General features: G+C 35.3%; 1 protein-coding gene and 1 long non-coding RNA gene across 7 annotated transcripts in view; both read left to right on the top strand.

Annotated features, from left to right (window-relative positions):
• Positions 1–21,664, top strand: part of CCSER1 (coiled-coil serine rich protein 1) — a 1,258,994-nt gene that overhangs the window by 907,552 nt on the left and 329,778 nt on the right. The gene's annotated exons all lie outside the window — the stretch shown is intronic.
• Positions 18,643–20,943, top strand: LOC128314199 (uncharacterized). The gene is made up of 2 exons (XR_008295693.1): positions 18,643–20,437; positions 20,544–20,943. It is a non-coding gene; the product is annotated as an uncharacterized LOC128314199 (long non-coding RNA).

The raw sequence follows: 21,664 nt of genomic DNA, 5'->3' as shown, positions 1-21,664 counted from the left end.
CAAGCCTCTGTGAAAAACTGCAGATTCCCAAACTCAGAGATTGAGATTATGGATGATAGGAAACAACTAGTAACTTTTACCACAATGTTAAGGACATTTTTCTGGTATCTACAGAGGCAGGATAACAATTTCTCTTTTTGTTAAAGAGGACTTCAAAGGTATAATTTCTACAAAGGGCAATGGATCTTGAAATTTGATGTTGAACTTCAAAAATTATAATCACTGTCCATGGATCCAGTAATTAAAAGAAAACGAGACTGTGTTTCAATATATTTCCTTAGTTTTCCCCTCTTCCCTATGCCAGCTCTAAGGTACCTGAGGTATTAGGGATCTACAGGACATAAACAATAAACACTAAAATGAGAGTCAAAGAAAACAAGGAGAAAATGCAAGGTTTCTCTCTCTCTCTCTCTCTCTCTCTCTCTCTGCGTGTGTGTGTGTGTGTGTGTGTGTGTGTGTTGTACTCCACAGTTTTCATATATCTATGAAGATAAATATTTCCTGGAAAGAATGTGGCTCAAATGTAATGATTTGGTCCCTGGTATTAGGGCACTGAGTAATAGTATAGCAATATTTTCAATTATAACTCTAAAATACATAAGGATGTGACGCAAATTCACAGACCTTTCTGAGTAATCTTGAATTAGTTGGGGCTCAAAGATCCTTGATTCAGACATTGTGTAATAAATTATGTTTAGTAATCAGTGGTTCTCAAACCAAGACAATTTTGCTACCCCAGGGACATTTGACAATATCCGGAGCCTTTTTTGTTTGTAACAATTCAGAGAGGGGTGCTATGGGCATCTGATGGATAGAAAATCAAGGATGCTACAGTGCCCATGAAAGCCTCCTTAGACAACAGAGAATTATCCAGTTTGAAATGTCAATAGTTCCCTTGTTGAGAAATCCTCGTCTAAATCATACAGCACTGTGAATTTTCCATTAACATATGGAAAAAACCCACATTTTTTAGTTCGATGTAATTTACCTGGTTACTATGTCCTAGAATGATTTCAACATGTATATTCAGAAAATTATACTTTAAGAATAGTATTCTGTTAGATGTGATGAGTTAGTCAAAAAAAGGCTGTTGGGGGCCTGGCTGGCTGAGTTTGTTAAGCATCCCCCACTTGATTTTGGCTCTGGTTGTGTTCTCATGGTCCTGGGACTGAGCTCCATGTCAGGCTCCATGTTGAGCGTGGAGCCTGCTTGGGATTCTCTCTCTCTCTCTCTCTCTCTCTCTCTCTCTCTCTCTCTCTCTCGTCTCTCTGTGCCCCTCCCTCATTTGTGCATGTGCACTCTCTCCCTCAAAATAAATAAATAGACTTTTTTAAAAAGGCATGTGGGGGGTGCCTGGGTGGCTCTGTTGGTTGGGCATCCAACTTCGGCTCAGGTCATGATCTCGCTGTTAGTGGGTTCGAGCTCTGTGTTGGGCTCTGTGCTGACAGCTCGGAGCCTGGAGTCTGCTGCTGATTCTGTGTGTGTGTGTCTCTCTCTGCCCCTCCCCTGCTCACGCTCTGTATTTCTCTCTCTCTCAATAATGAATAAACATTAAAAAAAAAATTTTAAAGACATGTGGTTATTTGAGAATTGAGCTTTAAAATAGACTTAATTTCAGATTAACCATTTCAATATTAGTAAATATCTACCACATACATCAATTAGTTTCAAGATAAATTAGTTTTATCTTTTGATTCTGGCAATAACTAGCAAAAATGTATACCTTAACCACTATCAATGTTTATGCTTATCTTTATGTTTGTTATACTTTGCTGTAACTACAGACGACTAGCTTTTATCTAATAAGGATATAATTTTATCAAATAAAAAATATTTTTTCTACGTGTTTCTGAAACAAAGCCCATTTGAAAAATAATTTAAATTTTATTATATATAATATTTATTCTTCAGTAAATGCATAGCGATTGCTTAGTACTATACTTCTGTTCCAGGTGTTGGAGCTATAGCAAAAATGAAATGTGTTAGTGGAGTTAGATACACATACACACATACATTCATACATATAAATACATCTACATGTATATAAAACATATACATTGATAAAAATATATCTGTATATGCATTCCTATATATGTATAAATATATACCCACATGTATGCTATATTAAAACATGTGTATATATTCTATGCTATATATAAAAAAGGGTGTGGAAAACCAAGTACATACATAGGAAAATAAAGACCTTTGTGACAAAGTGATATCTGAAAAAAGACTGATGAAAACCAAGTAGGAGATTTGATCAGATTTTGATCAAAGATTGGTACTTGGTTATTTCTTTGAAGTCTATAACTTTGTGACCATGCTAATTACTGTCTGTTGAATCTAAAGTGCACTGGATGTAAGGCTTTAATAGTGATTAGTGGTAAAAGATTACTTTCTAATTATTTTTGAGTAATAGAATTTGATAAGTCTTAATTAGGCAGAAAGTCTTATGAAAACTTTATAATAAATTAATATACATTTAGGACCTCTAGATGTCAGATTATTGACTGAGATATGATTTTTTATAACTGTGGTTAAATAACTAAAGTTCTGAACCTGAGGTAATGTGATTGTTAAAGCCAAGTTTTTTATTACCACAGTTTATAATGTGAGTCATTTGTCCTTTATAAATGTAAAAGCCTAGGGATCATCTCTGTCCTCAAGGGAGTACTTAAAAATAAATAAATACAGTAAAGAATTGTGCAGGGCAAGATGTAGACACAAACGGGAGAAGAGAATTCTACCTGGGGGAAGCAATCAGAGACCATTGAACTGATTTTTGAACTTATCAACAATCTTGCATTAAGTTGTGAATGAGATTGATTTATACCATAGAGGACTATAAAGCCTTGAACTGCCCTGTGATAAAAGTCCTCAGGGTCTCATTTAGATGTATTACTTCAGAAAAAAATATATATATATATATATATATGCACACAGACATACCTACATGTGTATATATTTTATATCCTTTTTAACTGTATTTTTGTATGAAAACAATATGTATATATACACACACACACACAAATATATATATATATTTATACACACACACACACACACATATATATATATATATAATAGCTCTGTCTTTTTATATGAAAACAGAATATTAAAAATCAACCATTGTATAAAAAGTCTACTCTAATTGCATCTCAATCTCTTAAAACTTCTGGCAATATGTGAATCCTTTATACAAAGATTGTATACAAGTATGTTAACCAAAGAAAATACTGCTATTTTAATTATTAACACACTCCCATAAAATTAAGGCATTATGTTTTCTATAATATACATCTTTTCAGAAACATTTTTTAATGTTTATTTTTTGGAAGACAGACAGAGTGAAAGCAGGGGAGGGGCAGAGAGAGAGGAAGACACAGAATGAAACAGGCTCCAGGCTCTGAGCTGTCAGCACAGAGCCCGATGCAGGGCTCGAACCCATGAGGTGCAGGATCATGACCTGGGTAGAAGTCGGACACTTAACCAACTGGGCCACCCAGGCACCCCTCTATAGCATACATCTTTAGGCATATGAACATCATGAACAATATGCAATCTCCAATAATGTACATGATTATTGCTGAAAATATATTCTTTAATAAAAAGGTTCATATAGAGTGTTATTTTAGATATAAATCATAACTAAAGAAAAATATTGAAGTTATGCCATTATTAATATTGATTTGAAAAGAACTTATGTTGCAATTAAAATAAAACATTTTTCATGATATTTAAATTAAAATGAAAGACAGTATTAAAAAACTTACATAAGGGCATAATGTTTTATTCTTTATATCCTTTAATATAGCATTCTCAATCCATTAAATTTTCCACACAGATAAGTCAAAACAGTGTTCATTATTGTATATAAAAATATTTTTAAGTTACCTGTGATTTACAAGGCCATTTACTTTGAAATTTAATGTGTAGTCAAATATTTACCAATAATGAAATTTGAAGGCACTCTTAAATTATTGAGATATTCTGAATATACTCGAGATGATTTGGTAATTAAATTTTTCCTTCAATATTAAATTAAAATTAAAATTAAAACCTGTAGCTGAGAGTTTTGCTCATTAAAAAGCCACTTACTGTGTATAGAATGCACACACACATTGTTTCAGGAGGAAATGCATGATCTCAATTATTACTAATATTGCTTTCTTTATTTGATATATTTCAGGCATTGCTAGGAACACTTAGAAACATTGTATTTAATTACAGACATCCCATGCTTCTTTTATCAGTGGTCAATAAAAATAAGTACATTTTATGTTAGTGATATTGAAAGCAGCTAGAGGCAAGAATTGTCATGAATTTCATGCAAACTGATGGTGAGGTATAGAGGGTAATGTAGTTTTACTCCTAAATTTTCACTGATATTTTCTTATATCAAATCCCTTCCTTCCTTCCTTCCTTCCTTCCTTCCTTCCTTCCTTCCTTCCTTCCTCCCTTTCTTCCTTCTTTCCTTCCTTCCTCTCTCTCTCTCCTTCCCTCCTTTTTCTTCCTATCTTTCTCTCTCTTTCTTTCAACCAATTACTCTTAGATTCTCCTTATTCTGTTTTGTCATTGCTGGGCTCTGGAGGTATAATAATATTTTAAAGGATTTTTAGGCATTCAATCATGCATTCATTCAACAAACATTATGGAGGACTGCTTCCTGACAGACACTGGGAAAAGTACTAGGAATAGAGCAGATACTAAGATCAACATGAGCTCTAGCAAGAAAGACAATCTTTAAAAAGTAAAAGTAAAGTAACATTTTATGATGTGAGAAATGCAGACAGCAAAGAGAAAATAGAGCAAAGATAGTCAACATAATGTAAGCATACAAATAAGGCACCTTGCAGAAATTATGTTTAAACTGAAATCTAAAGGAATAGATAAATTGGGTATGTTCTGGGGGAAAAGAAAAATATATATGAATATCATGGAAGAAAGAGAAATTTGTCCATTTAAAACATTGAAGAAATTTGCTATGCCTTTGTAATAGAATGAAGGTTAATTTTATATATTTGTAAGTTTTTAAAAAAATTTTTGTTTATTTATTTTTGAGAGAGAGAAGAACAGAGTGTGAATGGGGGAGGGGCAGAGAGAGAGGGAGACACAGAACCTGAAGCAGACTCCAGGCTCTGGGCTGTCAGCACAGAGCCTGACATGGGGCTCAAACCCATGACCCATGAGATCATGACCTGAGCCAAAGTCGAAGTTGGATGCCCAACTGACTGAGCTGCCCAGGCGCCCCTATATTTGTGGGTTTTTTCTATCAAGAGAACAAAAGACTCATGAATTTAACCACATCCACCCAATTGTGTCAGTAATCATTCCCGCATATTTAAAAACACCCTACCTCTAATGAGTAAATAGGCCTTTGTGTTTGAAAGGTGAAACTAACCTCCTATACCTGAAAGGTGCTAAAAGGACAAAAAAAAGGGTGTTCTTCAGAGATGGATTCTTGTAGAGTAAAACAAAACTTCAGTTGAGACTAAAACTCCGTCCAAGGACTTCAACCAATATAAAACTATTTGTTTATTTTAGACAAATATTTCTTGAATACAACCATGACAATACAGACAAGGCCTTGTTTCTTTGGAACTGAAACTCTAATGGGAAAACAGTATAAGGGGCCAGAGGATCGGAAAGTAAGAAGTTTGACTTCAACATATTAAATGAGAGGCATTCTAAAAGACTTCAGTTCCTGTTTAAGGAAGAGGTCACCTATAGAGACGTGTATATCTGTTCAGAGTAGAAAACCAGCAGTCAACAGCAACACACAACATGGCAAGAAAACACTGGTAGCAATGGCTATAGCAGGTACTCAGGCTGCCATGTTTGGTAATAGATATCAGGAAGACTTCTAGTTTTCTCTGTATATACTTTAGAAGATTATTGAGGCATTCTTGATTTCATGTACCTTTTAAACATGAGTCTCTGGAATCTTCTGTCTAGACATCATTTGCATCTTTTCTTAGACATTTTAGTATTCTCCTTTAAGTTCCAAACAACTGACTTGCAGGTTGATTTTTCCTTCATTCAGTTGTGTCTACTTTGAATGGAAAATTAGGTATGTGCATGGATACTTAGAGTAATGCATATAAGATGGACCAGAGAAAGGGCAGTCTACCTAAAGGAAACAACATATGGAAAGCATGGAGACATACTGAGTATTAGGAATACATATAGATACATATTTGGGTGAAAGGAGGTAAGACTGTATTGACTCTATTCATAAAGGGAGAAGGTAGTATTGAGAATTTCAAGCATGACTGAAAAATGCAAATTTGATAAGTAAAAATGAGTAATACTCTGGGAAATGAATGACATAAATATAAAGTAACACAATGTTATTTGGTGGTAAAAATGAATCAGATAAATATTTAGAGGCTAGAAATAAAAGAACTGTGTCACTCAATTTATGTCAGCAAATTCAGTGCAAAGAAAAAGACATAAAAACATTTCAGGTATTTTTTACAAAATTGCTTTACTCAACAAATCTTAATGTTGCATTAACTATGTTAGTCAATTCCTTAAACACTAGTGTCTAAAATAGATATTTTTCCTTCCTTTACATAAACTGACTAGTTTTTATAATTTAATATTAAATAATATTTAAAAATATTTCAAATGTTCACCACAATGACTAAAATTTAAAAGACTGACAAATCAATATTAGGATCAAAGTGTGGACCAAGCAGAACCAGAACTTTCATAGACTATTGGTGGGAGTGTAAAATGGCACAACCTCTTTGGAAAAATGTTGTAATAGTTTTGTATAACACAAAACATACACTTTGCAGATGACTAAGCAAAACTAAAAAACTGATTGTAGATATTTACCCCTAAAAAATACAAAACAGGGGCGCCTGGGTGGCTCAGTCGGTTAAGCGTCCGACTTCGGCTCAGGTCATGATCTCGTGGTCCGTGGGTTCAAGCCCCGCGTCGGGCTCTGTGCTGACAGCTCAGAGCCTGGAGCCTGTTTTGGATTGTGTGTCTCACTCTCTCTCTGACCCTCCCCCATTCATGCTCTGTCTCTCTCAGTCTCAAAAATAAATAAACGTTAAAAAATTATAAAAAAAAATACAAAACAAAAAACAAACAAAACAAAAAAACCCTTATGTATCCAAATAAATATGTACCAGAATGTTTACAGTAGTTTTATTTGTAATAGTCCAAAACTAGAATTCACCTAGGTGTCCATCAATAGGAGAGTAGAAATAAACTATGGCATATTCATATGAAATACTACTCAGCAATAAAAAAATATTAAAAACATTGATACAGGTAGCAACATTAATGAATTGCAAAACAATATTCTGAATGAAAGTAGCTTTACAGAAAAGCTTACGTGCTATATTATTCCATTTATATTAAATTGTAGAACAAGTAAAACTGGTTTATTGTAACAAAAAAAATTAAAACAGTAGTGGTCTCTGGGGGTGGGTACAAGGGAAGAAAGCATGAGAAAACTTACTGGGATAATAATGTTCTATTATCTAATGTTCTATGATAGTAGTTTCTTTACAGATACCTTTTAAAATCAGCATAACAAGAAATTCCATCTTAGTTCTTTCTGTGACGCTCCTCCCATTCCTGAATATTATTTCACTATTCAAGGAATTCTAAGATACTCATAGAATGAGAGAGAGCCCCAGTTCCAATAGCTCAATGGTTATAATATAATGTATATAATGTGGCTACTATATTGCTGTGAAGTCTGGTCCTCTATCTTCTTTGGGGCTCTGTTGGGTGGACCGAGTGGATTCATAAATGCCAGGCCAGATGTGATTGTGGTGATTAATCTTTAAAGACACCCTGCAACCATGGTACTATTTCATGGTCCTATTTCAAAAGGGGGTAAGATATATGCCATTTGATAAAATTTCTACATCCTCATCCTCTTGCTGGCAGCAGCATATCTCTCTCTCTTCTAAGACTGGCCATTTATACCTTCTCCTCTTACAGTGTCAGCTTCTTGTCCCTCAGTAACAAGTGCCTAGTAATTTTTGTCTTTGATCCTAAAAGAAAAAAAAAATCATTAATAACTCTTTGAAGCAAGGGCTTCCATACTCATTAAAACAAAGCCCAGTCAACTTTGTGCTGTTGTGGAAGGAAAAATAGTTTTCATTCCTTCAATTCCCATGTAATATGGAGATCAAAATATGAACTAACATATAAATACATTATCTTGCCAAAACACCATGGTTGCAAATGCATACACCAAGAAATGACTAAGTTTCCTTATTTTGGAAATAGGAGTGTTTCCAAGCTTAAGCCAATTTATACTCTGAACATATCACCTAACTTGCACTTGTTGATTAAAAATAAAAATGAGGGAAAATACTACTAGAACAAGAAAAGTTTTTAAAAGTTTATCAATGCTGGAATCCCAGCTCTGGGATCTAAATGATATGAGATAGGGAACCTGGATAGCTCAGTTGGTTGAGCACCGACTTGAGTTCCACTCAGGTCTTGATCCTAGGGTCAGGGGATCAAACCCCATGTTGGGCTCTGCACTGAGCATGGAGCCTGCTTAAGATTCTCTCTCTCCCTCTCTTTGCTCCTCTCCCCTACTTGTGCTTTCTCTCTAAAAAGAAATAATAGGGGCGCCTGGGTGGCTTGGTCGGTTAAGCGTCCGACTTCGGCTCAGGTCACGATCTCACGGTCCGTGAGTTCGAGCCCTGCGTCGGTCTCTGTGCAGACGGCTCAGAGCCTGGAGCCTGTTTCGGATTCTGTGTCTCCCTCTCTCTCTGCCCCTCCCCTGTTCATGCTCTGTCTCTCTCTGTCTCAAAAATAAATAAACGTTAAAAAAAATTTAAAAAGAAATAATAATAAAAAATAATACAATAAATGAAATGAGATATATCAAGGAACTACGTAAAAGGGACAAAATATCAGTTTCTTTTATCAATTAGTAGGACTAGTCTTTCTAACACTGATTCTTAGAATTAGGCAAACTTACATACCTAAGAGATGGCAAACATGAATTTGGGAGAACTTTCCTTCCATGGTGGGGGGTGGGGTGGGGTCGGGAGCGGGCAGATTAAGAGATCCCCCCAAAAAAAGAAGCATAGTTCTGAGCTATGACTGGTTTACCTTCCCCAAATTTACCACTCATGTAATCAGCCACTTCCTCTTGGAAAGAAAGAGCAAAGGGTGGACGGAGGCCTGGAGCTGCACTAGTGGATGCTCCTGTGCAAGGAAAGGCATCACAAGTAGGAAGGAAGCATTTCCTTTTCACAGTTAATAAAGTTTTAGTAATGTTAATTGATCATTTTGGCATTAATCTGTGTCCCAAGTGACACAGAGGAGAATGAAGACACACTTAATCTAAGATTTTCAACATATGTAAATACGTTTCTGGCAAATGCTTTAATGGTATGCATAAATGAGAAAAAGGAAAATTTCTAAACAAAATTTTGAAATCAGTGAATGGACTATCGGAAAGATAATGAAAGAAAACATTCATGGCAATGATTTGGCAATAAGTGTTCTAGGCCAGCTAAGGTGGATGAATTTATTATCTCTGTGGGGATAAAAATAAATGAGATTGGGCTATCCAAGGATAGACTACACAGGTCCTACCAGAATCTAGTATGAAGTTCAGTAACCCAAGTGTACCAAACAGGCCTGAGCAGACACAGACATAATGGCAGAACATGGAAGAACTAGCAGCTATAAATTAATTCTCAGTGAGATGGATAAACAAAGGCACAAGACAACAGTTCAAAGATGAAAATTCTTTGGCAGGCAGAGTCAGGGTCTGAGGTCCCAAATATCTCCTATTTACCTAAACAACGTATTGAGAAACTATACATTTTGTATCAAACCTCTTCTAGGTAATGAGAATACAGCACTGAATAAAACATACAAAATCTCTGTGACATTCAACTTCAAGGAAGTAGACTATAACATAATATAAAATAACATGATATAATGGAGTAAAAAGTACAACAATTCAAATAAGTCAAGGCAGGCAGATGAGAATGGCTGGGTCTGGTGAGGGGTGAGGGTGGGCCTAAAGGAATCTTGGGGGATGTATGTTCCAGGTCAAGAAAATAACAACTGCAAAGATTTTAGGCAGATTTGTGCTTAGTGTGCTCATGAAACAAGTGCTTCAAGGCCAGAGTAAGAGGAAAAGGTAAGAGATGATATTAGAAGTTAGATACTTTCTGGGGTAAGGAGGACCTTGTAGGTCCAAGAAAAAGTGTTGTCCTTTATTCAAGTTTCTATCTAAAGCTCTTCCTCTTCCTCTTCTTCCTTTCCCAAACATTTCAGGCCTAGAGCCATTATAGGGGACAGAATAAGGTAAGCATACGCACTTGGGGGGTAGGCCAAGGTGGATCAGCCAGGTCTAAAAGCTTAAACAACAGAATATCCCCATAGGAATATGTAATAACTTGGGATATTACAGTGCATCCAGTATATCCACATGGGTGGTGTGGTATTCAGGAATTGATACATGGTGAAAATCCCAAAAGGATGAAGGGAGTTTCCATATGTAGCAATAGTCAAGTGTGGGATGTTAGAGCCCAAAGTGGTATGGGGGGTATAGCAGATATGAAGGCAGATTTGTTTCAAAGATGGGGATTGATAAAACAGTGAATATATTAAGGATAACAAGGGTCATATTTAAAGCAAAACATTATGGCTGCTGTGTGGATAAGGTGTTTGGGTTGAAGATGGAAGGGGGCAAGTATGAGAAAAAGAGAGGCAAGTTGAGATGCCATTTTAGTAAGTTAGAGGAAGATGGTGGCAGCTTGAATTAAGGATACAGTGGAGAAGCTGGTGAGCATCAAGTGGATTTGAGTTATCTTTTAGAATGATGATCTACAAATTTGCTGAATGTGGAGTATGTAGGACAGACAAAAGGTATAGGATGACTTCAAGGTTAGATAAAAGTTCTTAGATCACAAAGCATTCATTGCCATTCATTGATTCATTTTCCTCTTCTTGTACTACTGTTCCCATGTCTTAAGGTGTGATAATACTGCAGCAATATTATCAAACTAATTTAAGTCATTAAGAGATAAACTAGTCATAAGTTATAAAACTATACCATTTACAAAAGCCTCAACAAAGAAATTGCTGTTTAAATTCCATCAACAAGAATGTGCGAAGACATGTGGCATAGTGATTGGAGTTAAGTACTATGGTATTAGACAGAAATGGTTTTGGGTTGTAGCTCAGCCAATTATAATTTTGGGCAACTTGCTTAAACTCTAGAAACTCAGCATTCTCCTATGTAAAATGAGGGATAATACCACTTTAGAGGGTTGTATAAGGATTCATTGATGGTATAAAGTGGTTAGGATTGAGCTAAATATATTTGCAGTTACTATTAGTAATAGTAGTCGTGGCAGAAGTAGCATTGGGTGATATCTCCAAAGACTGAATAGATGATTCTCTCTTTCGTTTGAAGAAAATGTTAGGTTTAAAAATATGTGGGAAAAAAGTGGAGGAAACTAACAATTGCTTTCAAGGATTATCTTTGAAATGTATGACAATAGTTACTCATGTTTTCAAATCTTTTACATTATGCACATTTCTCATGGATGTGCATAATTTCTTATATTTAAAGGATGAAACATTAATTTTAATACTATGTTGGTCCAGAAAAAATTGCCTTAGATTATACTAGTGTTTCTAGTAATTTAGATACAAGCATTTGATATAACATTCACTCTAGGCAGGTAAATGTTCTTGTTGCTTAGAACAGAACTACTTCTTGCAATACATTCCTTCCCAATTCTATTTTATATTCTCTATTTACTATGCCTAATCATTATGCTAAGGCTCGTTTGAAAACAGTTGTTCTTAATTGTAAAATTGAACTGTGCCCCATTAAGCTCTTGCCTAGCTGCTTTTGAGATCCTTGGTGGTTTGGAATGTGGGGATGCATCCACATTTTCTCTCTGCCAGTTCCTTTTATCTTTTCTCTCTAATGCTATCCCTTCAGTGCTTCAGCTGCTAAGTGGTTCTAGCGTATGCCTGATATAATTTTCTGATGATGGATGCATTGTTCCCACTACTGATATGTCAGCAGGAATGCCACCTGTGTCTGAGAATTTGGGACCAGAAGGGTTGTGTGTTTTACTGAAGCAAGAGGGAAAATGCAGAATTAAATAGAAAGAAGCATTCCAGTTCTGTCTATTAACTTCTGATATCTAATTTTGCACCAAATATAACTGTAAAAAGAAAAAAAATGGAAATTATGTGAGCTTCAAAAATTAACCCACAAAAAGTTTTGAAATCTTTTTGACTCTTTTTAAAAATTGCAATATTTCAACTTTGCATACAGATGCTTATACACTTATTTATTCAATATTTGTGAATGCCTACTTTGTGCCAAGCATTTGTTCGGGTGCTGGGGATAATTTAGATATAGACTCACTCTCATAGAGCCTAGAATCTGCTATGCAGCGAAAAAAAAATTACCATATTAGATCTCCAGCTTCAAAAATAACAAGTTATTTTATTGTGATATTAAAACAATTAGCGTTACATAAAGTCATGTTAAAACTGGGTGAAATTCTTGCTACCTATATAAGCTTTATAAATTATTTAGCCATTGTGAGTTCAGGATGACAAAAAAATGAAGTGTGTTAGTCCCCCCCCCCCCCCATAAAATGAACACTGAATTCTAAGGAGGCTTCTAGATATCCACAAGGCTTTTATGAAAAGGAGAGGTCCCTGTGAATAAATTTGATCTGGGAGTTAGCCTGCACAATCAACCAGTGTGAAACTTGAAAGCTGGATTTACAATTTGGGTTCACAAAACTCAGTTCATTTGATACCAAAGTCATTGCAGCAATGATAGCATATGGTCCTTTAATGAAGTCAGAAACCCAACTTTCTAAACCTAATGTTGGGGTTTACACTAATTCTGTTTTGTTGCTACTGGATGGTGTATCATGCCATCTCCACCCCCTAGACCAACCACATTGTTACAGATTCTTCTATGGAGAAACTCGGTTTAGTATAGCACTTATTGACATGTCTTACATAGTAGACTTCCTGTTTCCACAAAGATGCCAGAGAAGGTTTGTCTGTTTGAGTTACAGACAAGACCTTTCCAATACTCAGTGAGATCTTTTATGTGGGTTCACTGGGGGTCTTTGGGGTTAGGAAAGAGAAAGAATTTCACTCTTTTATCATGTGCTTCACACCTGTCAACAAAAGAATACCAGAAGTATCAAAGAAAAGCATGTAACAAGAGTCAGTCAGGAATCACATGTAAACTTCTTTTTATTCAAATTATCCTATCCACCTAACCAATACATTAAAGAATAGTTATCTTCAGTTCCATGGAGACAAAAGTGTATATTTTAAAAGACAAAATTTGTGTATTTAATGAAGTCATAATGCATTTGTGTGTGTGTGTGTGTGTTTGTATGTTGGTTGTACATTTTGTATTTTTGTTGTCATTTGAGATTAAATAAAAAATAAAACCAAATTCCAACACACTGAGATATACCCGAGAATGCAGTTAATGTCAGTTCCTTTCCTCTGTAAGGATATCATCAACCAGTTTAAGTGGTTCCTTCCAGCCTCTATTACTCACTAGCATATTAGTCTGTTTTATATCCTCATATCCCTTAATTCCTCCTGAAATTATCTTGTTTCTCTATTTGTTTATTGTTCATCTTTCTTTGCCAATTTTCACGATAGAAGAATCTACTTACCTTTTGTTAAAACTGTGGTTAGGATAGTGGCTAGAAAAGGGTGAGGGTGTACCCACTATTTTAAATGAATAATCAGTCTCCTTTAGATGAAATGAGACTGGTTTAGATGTGTTTGTTTTCATTTTTTTCATTAAAAATTTTTTTAAGTTTTATTCATTTTTTCAGAGACAGAGACAAAGCGTGAGTGGGGGAGGGGCAGAGAGAGAGAGGGAGACACAAAATCCCAAGCAGGCTCAAAGCTCTGAGCCGTCAGCCCAGAGCCTGATGCGGGGCTCAAACCCACAAACCGAGATCATGACCTGAGATGAAGTTGGACACTCAACCAACTGAGCCACCCAGCCACCCCTAGATGTGAAAGTTTTCAAAAGAAAGTAAAAAGTTTCTTTAGCTACCACTTGCTATAAGAAAGGTTTATTAGAAAAAAATATACATATATAATAAAAATTATTTTATTATTTTAAAGTAAATATTTCAATTAAATCCTCCTTTATTTGTGATTTCATTAACCAAGATATTCAGTTAAGTGAAACTTCATATGTATATAATATAATGGTGATTTAAATTCACAATGAAAAGACTGAGAAATCACAAGGTCCTGAAATATTTTCTTATCTACAGAAAGTAGAAATTTATTTAATAAAGTTTTAGAGGTTAATGGAACTATTGAAATTTCTTATCAATCATGAAGGGTACTCAGTGTCCTTTAATTAGAATATTTAATTGGTTAGTACATTCAACTTATTATGATAAAATATGCCTTAGTACCTTGTATTTGGTGAGCCTTGTTAAAAATAACTGATTTTCTAAAATTGCTGTTATTCAAACACTAAAATATAGGACCACTTTGAACTAGATAATCACAACTGACAAATAGCATTTGTGTTTGTATTTCCCTTCAAGAACCCCATTGGTGGTGATAAGGGAAATGGGACTCTAAAAAAGATGTTTTATATTTATTAAATATGTTAGCTCTGCAGTGCCCAATAGAAATCTGTGCAGTTTTTAAGGTCTTCTGATAGATCATAAACAGTAGTGGTTATATTGCCCTACAGATTCCTGAGATAGTAGAAACTTCCTGAGGACCTGGAAACTACTTAATTCTTCCATCCCTAAGCCTTCAGACATGACTTTTTCCTTCTGTTCCTCTCTTTCATTCTTATAAAAGTGGTCTGTATTTTGATTTCATCCCTTCTTTTCTAAAGAGTTTCTTGAGTTAGCAACTTTCTCAAGTCCAAGTCATTCCCTGATTCTCTGCTCACATTTCAAATGAGATATCCACACTTAAGCCTCTCATTTGGTGTGATTCTTCAGGCCTACAGATGATCTAGGGAACCTTCCTTGTCTGCAGCCTCCAGGCCTGCCTCTGGCTGTTGGCTCTCCTCTGAGTTTATCTCAGTGTCCACATAATGTTATATATTTTCTATGAGGAACACGATATGATTAAGTAAGGAAACACAAATCTATACCTGGTGTCTTGACTATATGGCATCCTATTGTCACTCCTTATGTCCAGAGAGATTTCCCCTTAGTACTGTTCACCAAACACAAGGCAGGATACTTTCCTATATCATTTTCCCTGTTGCTTTTTCATAGTACATTTCACACATTGTCATTAAATATAAATGTGTCAGTTTATTCTTTTTCTGTCTCACCAATGAATGAATGAAAGGGGCAAATGCATACATTCAATATGCTTGGCTTTCAGCTCTTTTATGCTCCCCTTTTATTGTTTGGAACACAAACAATATTGTTATGAAAAAGAGAAAAAGAAATAGAGTCAGGCAGGATTGAAGAAGTATGATTAAGCTGATAAACCTAATTTTATAAAATCTTAATTTAAAAAATCTTTATAAAAACTTAATGGTATGTTATTACTGTTTTGCTTTGAAGAAATTTCATTGAGTCGTTGGATATATCTCTTGTTTTTATATATTTAGAATTCTTTCCCCCTGTTTCTCAAGATAGAACCCTTCTCTTCCTTTGGGACACTGCACTCTTGCCCTCCAGATAAAAATGTGAATTATATTGCCTCATCTGTATTATTGTAAATGACCAAAGCTGGTTCATCAGATTGTTGAATACCCCTGAGAACTGTGATTGATCTAGTTCTGACAGGTACCCAAGCAGACCCAATTACAATCTTTTTCATAGTGAATGATATGATGTTAGCACTAAATACTTTGTAAGCCTAAAGCTACTACAGCCATTTTGCCACCACAAGAACACCTGATTAAGAATTCAGCAAACACAAAGGGCAAAGACATTCCAAATGACCTCTTTCCAACTTCAGATCCAATCAAGCCTAATACTCCTGGAATTTTCAGTTATATGAATCAATCTTACTAGCTTAACAAAGTTCCTTAAGTGTATTCCAATGATTGCTCAAAGCCCAACTCAAAATCCATTTTCAAATATAATTGTCATCAAACCCAGTATGCATTCTCCCTTACAGATGATCTCTACACTGGTCAATTTTCTTTGGGAAAGTAAAAGTAAATGGTAAATGTTTACACATTGACTAAATAGTATTAATTATTTATACTTTTGATGAAAGGGAAAAATAGGAATGATCCATGAGAATTTTTCCTTGGCCACATCAGCTTAGGGCAAGTGGTCCCTGTTGGTAACATGTTATTTTTATCAGCACTGCTGCTTCTAAAAGGGTACAATATGTTTATAAAAATTGTGGAGAATATACATTTTTTACCAACCTGAATCCATTCATTTTAGTCACAAGCCAATGCTTGCCAGCATTATTATCTGTCATTCATATCTGTCTTATAGGAAGAAATCAGTATCGGTAGAAATTCACATGTTGAGCCATTCCCATACTTTTGCTTGACCAATGTTTTCATTTGTTAGCAGTTTAATTTTTAAACCAAAAGAACCTTTCTTAACATGTAAAGTTATCCAAAAGTCCTATATAAATTATTAATTTATTAATATAAATTATTATTTTAGCTAAGCCAGGGATAGTTCTGACTGATATGAGAGTGGTAGATGTACACTTTGGCCTTTTAGACCCCTTCACTCCTATGTCACTTTGGGGAAGAGTATAGGGCTTAGTGAAGCTCTTTGAAATCCACTGGGATTTTAAAAGTGTGGGTCAAAGTGAAAAGGTAACCAGCAGATTAGTATTGCACCCAGGTAGTATATTTTTATCATCATCACATCATTTGTTGGACATTGTCTTTTTAAATGTCATAAATTGAGGAACACATTTTTGTTCTGTTTTGTTTGTTTTTCTAAGAACAGTTGTCTGTGGAAATGTATGCTATCTCCTTGCATGCTGGTCTGCTCACTGAAAAGGTGGCAGTGACCTGATAGATATGAGAAGGAATTTATTTTGCCTAAGAGATCGCATGGTTAATGGAACATTAAAAGATTGATTCTTATGATTAACAGAACAATTTCTTGGAAAATACGGTTTGCTCACAGCAAGAATGCAATGGAGGTTTGGAAGAGGTGTCTTAAGTGTCAAAACAGAGTAATATTTCAGAAATATCCACAATAAGTAAAGTGAATTAGTGGGAATGGCATATGAAAATTTCCATCAGTAAGGAGTTTATTGTTGCATAAGAAACATGCTACAACTGCCATAGCAAGTTTCTGTTTATTTTTATTTTTATTTATGGCCTACTTTGCATAACCCCAAAGCCATCTCCCCAAAGAGAGTTCTGGGAAAAAAAAGACATTGAAGCCTGTATGGCTCAGTCGGTTAAGCATCCAACTCTTGATTTCAGCTCAGGTCATGATCTCATGGTTTGTAGGATCAAGCTCCACATCAGGCTCTGTATGACATTCCTGACCCCCACTCATGGTCTCTCTCTCTCAAGAAATTTAAAAAATGTTTCTGTGTGTGTGTGTGTGTGTGTGTGTGTGTGTGTGTGTGTAAAATAGGTTCCTTTCCCTAAAGTACAGATGAAATACATGGTATATATTTTTGTAAAATATTCGTTGCTCAAACACCCTATGTTCCTAATGCATGTGTGTCTGGGAGCAGATTGTTCAGGGGAGATGGTTCATAGCACTACAGCCAAAGGTAACCAATGATAACCTGTGCTTACACATCAACACTCTCTTCTTTTCCTTTCTTGTGTTAATTATATGTTTCCTTCTTAAGGACCACTCTGTTTTAAAATAAGAAACCATCAGCAATATTTATTATTAAAGCAACATAAAATACTTTTCAGATAAGAATCACATTTTATCTTCTGGTGCAGTGCTCTGAAAAGATGTGAACAAAGTTGGCTCTTTAGTAGCCTAGCAAGAGCATGTTGGTTTGAGGGAGATAATTTTTTCTGTATTCTCTGTATTTCAGGCAATGAAATTGTATCTGGAATCAAACTTATATGTGGCTTTTGTTGATAATGGCTTCATGAACGTATTTTTACAAAGTTTATGATGTGGTCTGATTCTGAAACATTTCAAAGCTAAGGATCAGTCACACAACACCCTTTGTTTTGTGTCATAGAGGCAAAAAGTAGCCAGGAGCTTGTTAATGTGGAGAGAACCCAGGCTGGGAGTATGAAAATGTAGGTTCTTTTCTCACGTCTTCCCCTAATTGAAAACTGATGTTTTTGTCAAGTCTCTTAAGTTGCAAAATTCACAAAAGCACTCTAGCTAGCTCATACAAGAAGGACTTATGGTAAAGATTTATTAGGATGTCTAAGAGGCTACTAGAGACAGAAAATGAGATAGACTTCATGGAACCAGGAGCTGGAAATGGAAATTAAAAAAAAATTATATAGGGGTGCCTGGGTGGCTCATTTCATTAAGCACCCAACTCTTGATTTCATTTCAGGTCATGATTTCACAGTTCATGGGTTCAAGGCAGGCATTGGGCTCTATACTGACAGCTTGGAGCCTTCTTGGGATTCTCTCTCTCTCTCTCTCTCTCTCTCTGAAAAATAAATAAAAATAAACATTAAAAAATAAAGAAATTTATATATATATATATATATATATATATATATATATATATATATATATATGGAGAGAGAGAGAGAGAGAGAGTTAAACATGGTGTCCATGTTACTAACCTTAGCTTTGACCAGATATGTTTTATCCATTCAAGTGTAAGTAATTGGGATTGTTGGGTGGCTTCTATTCTTACTATGAATCATTATATCAGAAAATAATAAATCTCTAAAATCATTGGAATGTAATGTAGATAACTATGTAGAAGGCCATATTCCACTTCACACAGTAAAACTTAGTTGGATTTTCCCACTAGATACTATAGCTGTATCTCCGAAGTCTTCAAACATCTAATTCTGGGATTCTTTTTTTTTTCCTCCCTTCTGTCCCTGAAACAGCTTCTAATATTCTCTCCATTTTTCAGATCTCAGCATGGCACAAAACTATCTCCTTCAAACTGCATGCTACGCACACACCCACACCCACGCAAACAGACACACAGGAATAGTAAAATTAACACTGACCATGCAGAGGTGCCCGGGTGACTCAGTCAGTTAAGATTCTGACTCAACTTCAGCTCAGGTCATGATCTCAGAGTTCATGAGTTCGAGCCCTGCATCGGGCTCAGCAGACAGTGCACAAAGCCTGTTTGGAATTCTCTCTCCCTCTCCGCTCTTCCCCACCCCAATCCCACTAGTGTGTGCGCACTCTCTCTCTCTCTCTCTCTCTCCCTAAAAATAAATAAATAAACTTAAAAAAATATTAACCATGCATTATTCTTCGAACTTGCCATCCTAGAGTGGGAACCAAAAGGCTGTTCTTGGTTTATTTTGATAGTTATATTCACTGAAAGTGTTTGTCATCTGATTCCATTTGTTGAAGAGGTAGTACATTGGGATGAATTTACACTATGGATGAACTTCTCTTGCTTTAACAGGCCTCAGTCTTGGGTCAATCTTTTATATAAAGTGTGTAGGAGAAATTGAGTGTGGCTGAAAATGGACTCATATTCAAGGCAGATATAGGAATTTATGTAAGTAAATTCACATCTCTAAGGATTTAAGCTACTCCCATGATAACTTAGAATGTTAAAAAAAATTCTGTGAGATAAAAATATATAAATACATAAATATATGGCATGACATTTTATTTTACATGGCATCTTATGTAATCTGTCAAATCAATGTCAATATTTTAGTAATCACTTTAACAACAGTTCTTATTTCTATTTTAAAAATATTTTTCCATCATAATACAGTTGATTTCTCCCAACATCCAGTAATCATAACATGAAGTCAATGCATTGTCATTATATATAAGAAGCAAGCTTCTGCTTTTTAGCAACATTTCTTTAGGTAAATGTTTATGAATTTGTTGTTGTTGTTGTTGAAAATGGTCTAAGTATTGAAGTTCAAGTCCATTGTTTGGCTGATCATTGTCTATAATTTGGAATCTCTATCTCCATTCCTACAACAAATAGACAGTACTGATCAAACCACATGTTTACTAAACATATTTATAATATCAAAAACTCCAATGAAAGGATATATGCATTTTCTGAATACAATTGATATTTGAGTAGTATCAGCAAAATGAACTAGGCATAAATTGCAAAATAAACTCAATAATATAGTTATCAGATAATAAAGTTATGATAACTGTATCTTTTCTTTATTATCATAATGTCCTATTAGGTCAAATATATGTAGTTTAAACTGGTCTCTAATGTAATTATGTCTTTTTAACAGGTATTTTAGTCATAAACTTAAAATTAATTTAAAAAAATATTCAAGTTCACCACCAACCATTGTATATATAGAGATGACCAAGTCATATAGTCCTTAGTCATATAGTCATATAGTCAGTCCTTAGTCCAAGTCATATAGTCAAATATTCAAGTTCACCACTAACCATTGTATATATAGAGATGACCAGTGTGGTAAGTATATCCTCAGAGATACACATTATTTATAACAGAAAATTTGGAACAAACTTACTTTTTTTGTTTATTTATTTTTGAGAGACAGAGACAGAGCATGAGCAGGGGAGGGGCAGAGAGAGAGGGAGACACAGAATCCAAAGCAAGTTCCAGACTCTCAGCTGTTGGCACAGAGCCTGACCTGGGGCTTGAACCCATGACTTGCAAGATCATGACATGACCTGAGCTGAAGTTGGAAGCTTAACAGTGAGCCATCCAGGCTCCCCTAAACATATGTTTGTTAACAAAACATTGTCCAATCAGGGAATTGTCAAATAAATTTCAAATAGATTATTATACTTTAACTTTCTGGATACATTAAATATGATGTATCCAAATGTGTGTACTATGAGAAAACACACACAATAAAGTTGTTATGAAGAAAAGCAGGACAAAATATATTAATTCTATATTATCTCAGTTACACACACACACGTTAAAAATGAAGTGAGATAAAATGTGGGGGAGAGAAAACATAGCAGTTTCTGTGGGCTGGTTGTTTAGATCTGGTAAGTGGTGGAGCACAGAATACTGCCCTGCAAGGTTCCAGAAATAAGGCAGCACATGCATGAAGGAGCACAGAGTGGAGAGGGTGTCACTACAGACTGAAGGAAAGGCTGAGAGCATAATAACACTTTGGCCCAAATATGTGGATCTTGTTCCTCTGGAGTTCAATAGCCATGAATTACCATCCCTGAATTCTGAAAACCTCCCAGAATTATTAAAATACTCCCCTTAAAAAATGTTTCCCTTGGGGCGCCTGGCAGTCGGTTAAGCGTCCGACTTCAGCCAGGTCACGATCTCGCGGTCTGTGAGTTCGAGCCCCGCGTCAGGCTCTGGGCTGATGGCTCAGAGCCTGGAGCCTGTTTCCGATTCTGTGTCTCCCTCTCTCTCTGCCCCTCCCCTGTTTATGCTCTGTCTCTCTCTGTCCCCAAAAAAATAAATAAACGTTGAAAAAAAAATTTAAAAAAATGTTTCCCTTTTACTTAAACTGCTTAAATTCATTTTCTATTACTTATAGTCAAAAGAGCTTTAACTGAGGTAAAATTTTTTTCAATAAGTAAAGAATAAAAATCAA

The sequence above is a fragment of the Acinonyx jubatus genome, chromosome B1 (genome assembly GCF_027475565.1).
Source record: "Acinonyx jubatus isolate Ajub_Pintada_27869175 chromosome B1, VMU_Ajub_asm_v1.0, whole genome shotgun sequence".
Classification (NCBI taxonomy): Eukaryota; Metazoa; Chordata; class Mammalia; order Carnivora; family Felidae; genus Acinonyx; species Acinonyx jubatus.
This window is presented reverse-complemented; position numbering and strand designations above follow the sequence as displayed.